This window comes from Alexandromys fortis, unplaced genomic scaffold, assembly GCF_014885135.2.
Source record: "Alexandromys fortis isolate MF-2015 unplaced genomic scaffold, M_Fortis_MF-2015_v1.1 scaffold_8_9099976_23576923, whole genome shotgun sequence".
Classification (NCBI taxonomy): Eukaryota; Metazoa; Chordata; class Mammalia; order Rodentia; family Cricetidae; genus Alexandromys; species Alexandromys fortis.
Genome location: NW_026067899.1, coordinates 3,326,763 through 3,337,581, shown reverse-complemented (window position 1 = coordinate 3,337,581; position 10,819 = coordinate 3,326,763).

Below are 10,819 nucleotides of genomic sequence, written 5' to 3'. Positions count from 1 at the left end.
AGTCACTGCAGTACTGCACACGTGTACAGTGTACAGTAGTCATTGCAGTCACTGCACACGTGTGTAGCGTACATTAGTCACTGCAGTACTGCACACGTGTACAGTGTACAGTAGTCACTGCAGTACTGCACACGTGTACAGTGTACAGTAGTCATTGCAGTCACTGCACACGTGTACAGTGTACAGTAGTCATTGCATTCACTGCACACGTGTGTAGCGTACATTAGTCACTGCAGTACTGTACACGTGTATAGTGTACAGTAGTCACTGCAGTACTGCACATGTGTACAGTGTACAGTAGTCATTGCAGTACTGTACATGTGTACACAGTGTACAATAGTATTGTTTTTGCAGACAGTGCTTTCTGCCGTTTCTTGACAAATTTTAAAGTGGCGTGTGATGGGGACATTTCGTTTAAAGCTTCTTAGAAATCCCTTCTGCTACACTGATGCGTGTGAAGGAAGGGTTGAGAAAGTACACACATTTCTGTCAGCTGCCCCAGCTTTCAAGTCACTGCAGTATAAATCAAAATATGTATTTGACATTAATTAATATTTAATGCTTACATTTAATGTGTTTGATTTTTGTTGTTGTTGTTGTTGTTATTTGTTTTCCAAGACAGGTTTCACTATGTAGCTCTAGCGGCCCTGGAACTAACTCACTATGTAGACCCTGCTGGCCTCGAACTCAGAGATCCACCTGTCCCTGCCTCCAAGTGCTGGGATTAAAGGTGTGTGCCACTGTACCCTGGTTCAGTGTGTTTGAATTAAAAAGCCATTATTGAATGCTGGAGAGATGGTTCAGTGGTTAAGAACACTGGCTGCTCTTCCAGAGGTCCTGAGTTCATTTCCCAGCAACCACATGATGGCTCACAAGCATCTATAGTGGCATCTGATGCCCTCTTCTGGCATACAGGCGTGCATGCAGAAAGAGTACTCATGAAATAAATACATTTTATAAACATTTTTTAAAAACGTTATCACTTTGGGAAGGCAAGCCCCATTTACACTTGCAGAAATGATTTTACCCATGACTGACATAAGATGTCTTTATTCAATTTTTTAACGTTGCCATTTCTCACAGGTTTTATTCTTGATCGTTTAGCTGAAACAGGAGAATAAACATCTAGGGCTCTTGCTGTTTAAAGACATAATAGCCTTTGTTTTCAAATTCATGTCAGTATGTCCCATCATGTCCCTGACTGTTTGTGTTTTCCCAACATTCATATATTGATGCTGTAGCCCTCAGTATATTCGAAACGGGTTAAATATTCTAGAAGTAATTAAAGTAATGTGATACCCTGAATATAGGCCTTTGTCCAGTAGGAAAGTGTCTTTACGAGTCACCAGAGACCTGCACCCCCACCCCCATGCCTCACTGTTTACCTGGACTTGGTGGCTGTTTCTTCCAGCCTACAGTTCTCTGGAAAGTACTTCAGTCGTTTAGACCTTGGTACATTGCTATGGCAACCTGACCTGGCTGATGCAGCTTACAAAGGAGAGGGCTTTTTATATGATGGAGTCGAAGTGCAAATCAGCAAGAGGTAGACAACGCTCTCACCCTGTCACACGTGCAAAACCACCACCATCTGTCTTATTGCCTGAAATTCGCTTCCTTTAATCCCAGCTCTCAGGAGGCAGAGGCAGAGGCAGAGGCTGGCAGATCTCGGAGTTTGAGGACAGCCAGGTCAGAAAGAAAATGTCTGAAACTCGTGGAAGACCAATGTGGTTTCTTAGGTCACAGAAACACAGCATAGTTCCTGCCTCAGAGAAGTCTTTTTTTTATTTTTTTTTAATTTAATGTGTATTGGTGTTTTTGCCTGCGTTTGTATATGAGGGTATCAGGTTTTGGAATTACAGACAGTTGTGAGCTGCCATTTGGGTGCTGAGAATTGAACCCAGACCTCCTGGATGAGGTGCCAGTGCTTTTAACCACTGAGCCATCTCTCTAGCCCCGAGAAGTCTTTTCAAAGACCAAATCTGCTAATCTCTATCTCCCTCCCCTTGTGACATACATAGCATCCCATTCCTGGCCAGTGATGAGTCTGGAGCCATGGCTGGCCAGGTTCTCTGGATTTAAGTTCTAGACCTGCCAGCAACATAGAGTGAGACCCTGTCTCAAAACAAAACAGAAACAATAAAAATATTAATGACTCACTGTGTCAATGTTAGCAACCTTTAAAAAATTATTTATGGCTGGGCAGTGGTGGTGGCACATCTTTAATCCCAGCACTCAGGAGGCAGAGACAGGCAGATCTCTGTGAGTTTGAGGCCAGCCTGGTCTACAGAGTGGGTTCCAGGACAGGCTCCAAAGCTACATGGAGAAACCCTGTCTCAAAAAAAAATTATTCCAGGCAGTGGTATGGTGGTGCACATTAATCTCAGAACTCAGGGGGCAGAGGCAGGTGGATCTCCATGAGTTCGAGGCCAGCCTGGTCTATAGAGCGAGTTCCAGGACAGCGAGGGCTACACAGAGAAACCCTGTCTCAAAAAAACAAAAACAAAACAAAAAATTATTTGACATAGAGATCTTATTATGAAGCCCAGACTAGCCTCAAGCTCAAGATCTTCTCATCTCTGCCTCCCAAGGAGAATTTCAGATGTGAGCCCCCATACCTGGCTGCAGTCTGAGCTGGCTTGCCACCTAACTTGATACATTCTATTTCCAGGCATTAATTCGGAGATGGGCATTTCTAGGGAGCATTAGATAAAATACTGCCTTCCCCCGACTTTAGCATTCCAGGTGGTTGAATTTATTGTATGCTTTCTGAAGAGATTCTGAAAGAGGGGGAAAAGAATAGGCAAAAACAAAAGGAGCTAGGCACCGGCAAGAAGAGGCTCACAACATGAATGCCATGTATGACACAGCAGCGGGCACAAACATTTCAGTGAAGCATTCTTGTCAGCCAGGGGGTAGTCATTATCGAAATGATGGCTCAGAATGACGGTTGTCATTTGGAAAGCGAGTCAGGAACTGCGCTGTGAGTCAGAACATAATGTTCTCTTTGGAGTTTCCCTGGGATGAGAGCATGCTGCCTAACACCCTGGTGAACGGTGTGGGTTCTAAGTGGCCACATCCCGAGAGCATTCTGTGCCGTTCACAAAGTCAAACCCTGTTATATCCAGGACACTGCCAGTGTTTCGGCTTTTGTCTAAGATTCAAACCCAACCACAAGATGATAGGCCTACAAGTACCTACAGAGGTTGTTGTTGGGCGATCTGAAAGACCAGGGCTGTATCAAGCAGGCTTAATGAGGCACAGCCAGCAATTATCCTGCCCCCAATCGTCACTCAGCAGCGTTTATAGGGCCAGCTGGGCACATGTTGCCTGTAAGCACTCAGCAAAACCTGCCAGGCACTAACTACCGCTTTTGTTAGGAAGCCCACAGAGAGTCTCTTTTTCTAGTTCTTTTCTGGACAGATCTATCGGCCAGAAATGTGTTATTTGTAGCTTCCTGAATGTGTCTTGGGTTATTTGGGGCCTGTTTTTTTTGTTTTTGAGACAGGGCCTCCTGTATCCCAGGTTGGCCTCAAATTCACTATGTAACAAAAGATGACCTTGAATTTCTGACACCCACCCCCCCAGCACGTGCCCCTGCACTTCTAATCCACACACACACACACCTACCCTGGAATGTATGAACTCATCGAGGCTGCACCCCGACACTGGGGAAGAGGGGTTGACTTCTTCCTAATGGTTAAATTTGTAAGGAACAAGTTGAGACCTCTCCGCACGGGCTTTCCTCTTCCTAAGGACAACTCTGAAGGTTAAGCACTGTTGAGGCACTGGCCATAAGGCAATGAATATAGCCGATTAAGGAGTGTAAGACATATTGATGCAACTGCCGATACCGGTCAAATCAATATGCCATTCCAGAGTCACGTTTCTTCTGATGTTCCAGGGAAGGATGGATGTTGCTCAGGGCACTATAGTATTTTAGGGGACAGGAGGGAGGCAGGTGACAATAGCCATATAAATTTTTACACAAGCATTCCTGGATAAATAAATCTTTTAAATTATTTATTTATTTATGATGTGGGAGTGTCATATATCAATCTGTTGATTTCATTGGCTGAGCAATAAAGAAACTGCTTGGCTTAGCTTAGAGCATAGATGGGAGGAGGAAACAGAATAGAATTCTGGGCGGAAGAGGAAGTAAGGTCAGACTCTGCTCTGCTCCCAGAGAGACACCATGCTCAGCTCTCCCAGGCAGATGCACGCAATGAAGCTCCTCCAATCCCGGATGGATGTAGGCTAGAATCTTCCCGGTAAGCCCACCTTGGGGTACTTACAAACATCATTAGAAATGGGCTAGTCCAGGTGCGAGAATTAGCCTGTAAGGGCTAGGGTTCATGGGCCAAGCCGGTCTTAAATGAATACAGTTTGTGTGTTGTTATTTCGGGCGTGAGCTAGCCAAGCGGCTGGGGTGTTGGGGACGCAGCCCCGCCGCTTCTTATTTCAACATATTTATTTATTTTTACTTTATTGCATTGATGTTTTGCCTGGGTAAGGGTGTCAGGTTCCCTGGAACTGTAGTTACGACAGCTGTAAGCCGCCATGTAGGTGCTGGAAATTGAACCCTGGTCCTCTGGAAGAACAGTCAGTGTTCTTAACTGCTGAGCCATCTCTCCAGTCCATGGAATTTTAGACTCTAGAAGAGGAGCTGGAGCTCAGCTGTTAACCACGCTTGTGGCTCCTTCAGAGGACCTGGGTTCAGTTCCTAAGCCCTACATGGAGGCTCACAGCCACCCTTGACTCCAGTTCCAGGGGATCCGATACCCTCTTCTGACCTTTGTCAGACATCAGACACTCCTATGGTACACAAACACACATGCAAGCAAAACATGTGTACACATAAAATAAAAATAAATAAATCTAAAAAAAATCTTAGAAGAAATAATTGTTTTTGCTTTTGTTTTTTGAGATAGGGCCTCTCTACATAGCCCTAGCTGTCCTGGAACTCACTATGTAGACCAGGCTGGCCTCAAACTCACAGGGATTCACCGCCTCTGTCTCCTGAGTGCTGGGATTAAAAATGTACATCACCATGCCTGGCTGAAGAAATAATTGAATCTTCAAGGCTCCCACAATTTATGGTGATTTTGCATTTTAATTAAATATTGATTTTTCATACTTATCTTTTAATTATTATTTGTTTGTTTGAGAGAGGGTCTTGATAGGAAGTTTAGACTGGTTTTAGATTTATAATCCTGCAGCCTCTCACATGCTAGGATTCCAGGTGTGTGCCTCCATGCCTGGCTATATTTTACGTCTTTTTAAAATTAATTTTATATTATTTTAGGTGTATGTGTGCTTTGTCTGTATGTTTCTTTGTGTGCTGGTGCCTTTGGAGATCAGAACTTGAACTTCAGACGCTTATAAGGCTCTGTGTAGGTCCTGAAGATAGAACTTGGGTCCTCTGGAAGACCAGCTGGTGTTCTTCACCTCTGAGCCATCCCTCCAGGCCCTACCTATATTTTATTTCTTAAGGATGCCCTTAGCCACAAGTTATATGAACTTCAAGTCTCCCCAAACTAGGTTGTGTTCAAAAGGTATCAGGGACAATAAGTACTGTAAAGATGATAGATATCACTGGGACAGGGGTACCATTTATATAGGGTGGCCAGGCAAGGCCTCGCTGATGACTTCTGTGCTGAGACCTAGCAAGAACCCTGGAGACAGGAAGCGTAGAGGTCTTGAGGCGCATGTACTGTGAAGTCTGCAGTATACTTGTTATCCAAAGGGACTTTTTCTAAATTCTTTTTAATGTCTACATAATCAAGGAACATATTAATAAACACAAGTACTCATTGAACAGTCAGTTCATTCTTGTTTTATTTTTGTTGTTGTTGTTGTTGCGTTCTTTGTTTGTTTTTTGAGAGAGGGTCTCTTCTCATAGCCCTGGCTGGTTTTGAACTCACTTTATAGACCAGGCTGACCTTTAACTCACAAGAGGTCTGCCCACTTTTTCTGGGATTAAAGACATTCAGTACCACCACCTGGGCCTTCATGAAGCATGATTAATAAAAACTCAGAGACAGATATTGAGGTTCAATCTGAAGGTCGGAAAAGCAAAGTAGCCAGCCCCTGGCTCTTACCTTGATCTCAATCTGAAAATGGTAATCAGGAAACCTCAGAATGAGACTGTATCTGAGAGCTGTCTCCTCCGGTTTTATATTCCTCTCTCGTGCTGAGATTATAGGCATGCACCACTACTGCCTGGTTTCCATGGCAAACTAGTATGATGCCTGGGATTAAAGGTATGTGCCACCACTGCCTGGTCTGTAAGGCTGACCAGTGGGGCTGTTTTACTTTCTGATCTTCAGGCAAGCCTTATTTATTAAGATACAAATGAAATATCACTACATCACCCATTCTTTTAGTGTGTAAGACTTGCACTGCTCAGAGACTAAGAGGCCAGCCCAGGAAGAACAGGGCCTCCAATTCTTCGCTGTTTCTACAGTAAACACATCCATTGAATGAAAACAGACAATGCTAGTGCTCAGAGTGTTACTGTAAGAGAAATGGGGCTGAAAGGCGAGGGGGACTGAACATCAAAGGCTATTAAACAACCCAGGATGAATAATAATATGCTTTTTTAAAAATTTTTTAAACCAGTTTATCCTGTTTGTTCTCTAGCCACCTTCTATGAAGAGGCAGGATGGACCTAAGGAATCCAGGGACTAACCTGAGGCACCGGGCAGAAGAGCCTACTCTTGTTTTAACCCTTTGATCTCCAAGGCCCACCCAGCACGTGGTGGCAGGAAACAGGGGCTGGACCTGCCTGCCTGTGGATGCCACAAGCAAGTCAGGCTTCAGACTATGCACAGAATGGCTCAGTTAATGTCGGAACGGTCACTTTCTATGGTGACAGGGCTTCTGAGCAGCAGAGCCTGGCGTCATCTGCTTCTTTGACTTGGTGGGTATCCTGCAGAACTGGCGAGAAACAGAACTTGGCGTCTACTCTGGGAAATACAAGGGAGTTGATGGGAGCCCTGCTGTTCCTACCCCGTCCCATCCCCTCTCCGTCCCCCCAACTCTGCTTCTTTGTTCACCCAGAACTAAGTACAAACAACTTGAATGAAGTCCAAGACTTCTTTTCCCCAGATGCAGAGCAGACTCTAGGTTTTAGCTGCGCTGCTCTGTTTGATAGTAAACATATAATACAAGATGGCAGTCTGTGTACAGCAAGTGCTATTTTAAGAATGGATAAGAATGTGCCCTGCCCCCAACAGGTGAACCTACCCAACTTTTTTTTTTTTTTTTTTTTTTCTTCAAGACAGGGTTTCTCTCTGTGTAGCCTTGGCTGTCCTGGAACTTTCTCTGTAGACCAGGCTAGCCTTGAACTCAAATGATATTTGTATAGAATTGTACTTGTTTTCACAATTGTATTTGTGTTTTGTGTGTCTGGTCTGTGTGTCTATGTGTTGGGGGGGGTTCTTGGGTGACATGTACTTCTGTGACAATCAGAGGACCACTACAGGAATGGCCTCTCTCAACCACGTGGGTCCTGGGGATTAAAATCACGCTGTCACGCTTGCCAGCAGATCCTCTTACCCACTAAGGCATCTTGCTGATCCTAGAATTTTAAAATAGAGCAAAAGAGTATTCAATATGGAATGATTTCATCTATTTAAGTGAGAAGTTTTGTGGTTATTTTGGAAATAGGTCCCATGTAGCTCAGACTGGCCCAGAGCTGAATTTTGATCTTCTGATCTCTACCTCCCAAGTACTGGGATTACAGGTGTGCATTGCCCTACCTAGCCAAGACTATCTTTATTAGCACACCATCATCCCACGCACGTGGTTTTCTGATGTTGGGGTGGGAATCCATAGTAACTCGCTCTCTCAGTGGTGTCTGTGATGTCCCGTTCATTGCCATGTAGATGTAAATGTTTTGTTTCCCTGGCAGCTACCTAAGCTGTCTCTGGGACTTGCATGTGGTCCTGAGTCTTTAGCCAAGGCTCTTATCCTCTCATGCTTGGGAAGTGAAGGGTGAGTGCACAGCTGTGCATCAGGAGCAAGTGTCATGGAGCTACCAAAGCTTGGCCTTCATGTTGGGGAAAGCCCAATCTGCTGGCCTCTTCTGAGGTGGTGACCCTGAACAGATGTCAGAGAGTCTGTGGGCGGATTCCAATAATACAAGAGGCCAGAGGAGGACTGAGTGTTAAAACTTCTACCAAACAGTAAGGACTGCTATAGTTGGGGAGCAGGGGACCCCAAGCGCCTTAGGAGATGGCAGCTTTCTCAAGGAACAATGTCTGATGGCAGATGTGAGAACAGCAGGCTTGATCTGTTTCTCCAGCCTTTCAGAAACTCTGCAGCCTCAGCCCGTCTCTCCACAGCCCCTCTCTCCTCAGCCCCTCTCTCCACAGCCCCTCTCTCCTCGGCCCCTCTCTCCTCGGCCCCTCTCTCCACAGGCCCCAGGATCTCAGGTCTCTCTTGTTGCCTTCATTCTCATTCTATTCAGTCCCAGGCTCTCCAAACCTGCTCTGTCCTTCCAGGGCCTGGGGTTCCGGGTGTGTAATAGGCATTTTCCCTTGCCCTTTGCCTGCATGTCCAAGTGTTTCCCTTACTCCTAAGCTTCATGGTGTGTGGCTAGCATTCTCCTGAGGACACCAGCCCCCACTGTGGCCCCAAGGGGAACAGTTTTTCCCCATGTAACCTGTGTTCTTCAGGGCCAGAGTGTCACCTGCTGATTTTTCCTCCCTGATGCACTGTCACTTCCAAACTCTTCCTTTTTCTTCAAAAGCCTCTGCTGTTTCTACAGATCGCTGAGCCCCTCCCCCTTTCTTCCCATGGCTGTTCATCTGAAGACTTGACAGGGACTCAGTCCTTTAATCCCGACTCTTGTCATTTTATGGTTAATGCTTCTTGTCTAACACCCAGGGTCTCCAGTCCACCAACTTCACTGCTTTGAGAAAACAGTTTTTCGGGGCTGGTAAAATGGCTCAGCGGTTAAGAAAGCTTGCTGCTCTTCCAGAGGAACCAAGTCCCTAGTACTCACATTAGGCAGATTGAAGGCATGCACTGCCACCATCTGGCTAGAATTTTCAACCTTCCTTCTTTCGGTCCCATTCTCCCTTACTTGCCTGGGGTGGGCGGGGATGGAGAAACAAAACAAACTGTAAGCGACTAAGCAAAGACACCAAATCCTCCTATGTCTGCACCTCCCACCTCTCGATGATGACAGAGAGCAGGTTATGAAGCCAACTCTTGCTTTCTCAGGGATGTAACCTGGCAATTTCCTAGTCTCATTGGTCACTAGTTTATAGTCAGACTTTTTCACCAGGACTGGCGGCTCCTCAATAATGACACAAAAATTTCTTACTAATTATGAAAACTCTGCTGATTGTTTAGGCTTCTTTCTAAATAGTTTTGTTTGTTTGTTTGTTTTTGTTTTTTTGAGACAGGATTTCTCTGTGTAACTTTGTAGACCAGGCTGGACTCGAACTCAGAGATCCACCTGCCTCTCCCTGGGTTTAAAGGCGTATGTCACCACTGCCCGGCTCAGCATTCTGTTTCTTTATTCCCTTTTATAGAAAAAATTCTCAAGGAAATCACCAGTTTTCCTCTGGTTCCAATTCTTCACCCCTTGTTCATTGTTTACTCTACTCTAGGGCTTCCATCCCCACCACATCATAGAAATAATTACTATCAAATCACCTGTGACTTTTTTCCTTTTTTAAAACAGGAGCTCACAATGTAGCCCAGGCTAGCTTGGAACTCATAGTCCTCCTGCTTCAGCTTCCCAGGGGCTGGGGTCACAGGTGTGCACCACCACATATTCTTTCATATTACCAGATTAAAGGCGAGACTGCTCTCATTTTATATGAGGTCTTGTGAAAACAGATCTAAGGCAAGGTTTCAATTATTAGATGCCTTCTGTAGCTGTTAGTAGCCTTGTAAAGACGCAGGTGTGTCTCTTCTGGCTCTGAACTGTGTCCTTTGTGAAGGTCATTCTTGCAGGTGGAGTTTCTCTGTGTCTCAGCAGCTGCTCCCAAATAACCATTGATTATAAATGCTTGACTGATAGCTCAGGCTTATTACTAAGTAGCTGTTACAACTTAAGTTAACCCATTGATATTAACTTACATTCTGCCACATGGCGTTACCTCTCTTTCGTTTTGCACCTCCTGTTTCCTATCAGTATTTCCTGGCAACTCCTCTGACTCCTCCCTTCTTCCCAGTGCCCTTAGTCTGGTTCTCCCTCTTAACCTTCTCCTGTCTGGCTATTGGCCAGTCAGCTTCTTTACTAAACCAATCACAGCATAATTTACATGTGACACAGAAGGATTGTAGCATAACACATTCTAGCAAGCTACTACTCTCCTCTCCTATCTCATGAAACTAGAGCCTTTTTCTCTCGATTTACAGTTTCCCAGCACTTGTGAGGCTAAGACAGCCAGATCTCTGAGTTCAAAGCCAGTCTGGTCTACAGAGTGAGTTCCAGAACAGCCAGGGCCACATAGCGAAACCCCATCTCAAAAAAACAAACACAAGCACAAAATAAAACAAAAATGAATTAATTTTTAAAAAGTTGCATTCCAGAAACGTGAGCTCTGGCTATTGGTTATGAGATTATGTTCCCTGGCATCTGAAATTCCTTCTGTGCCCCCTTATTTCTTACTACAGGTGCAGTACACAACTAAAACCCTGGATTTCTGCCTCGTGGGCTCTCATTTCCAGGCTTGGGATTTATTATCTGTATATAAGTGACAGATTGTGACACTTTTTCAACATTGACCAAATTTTGGGGGGCCAGAGAGGTGGCTCAGCACCTGCTGCCAAGCCCAAACCCCTGAGTTCTACTCTCAGG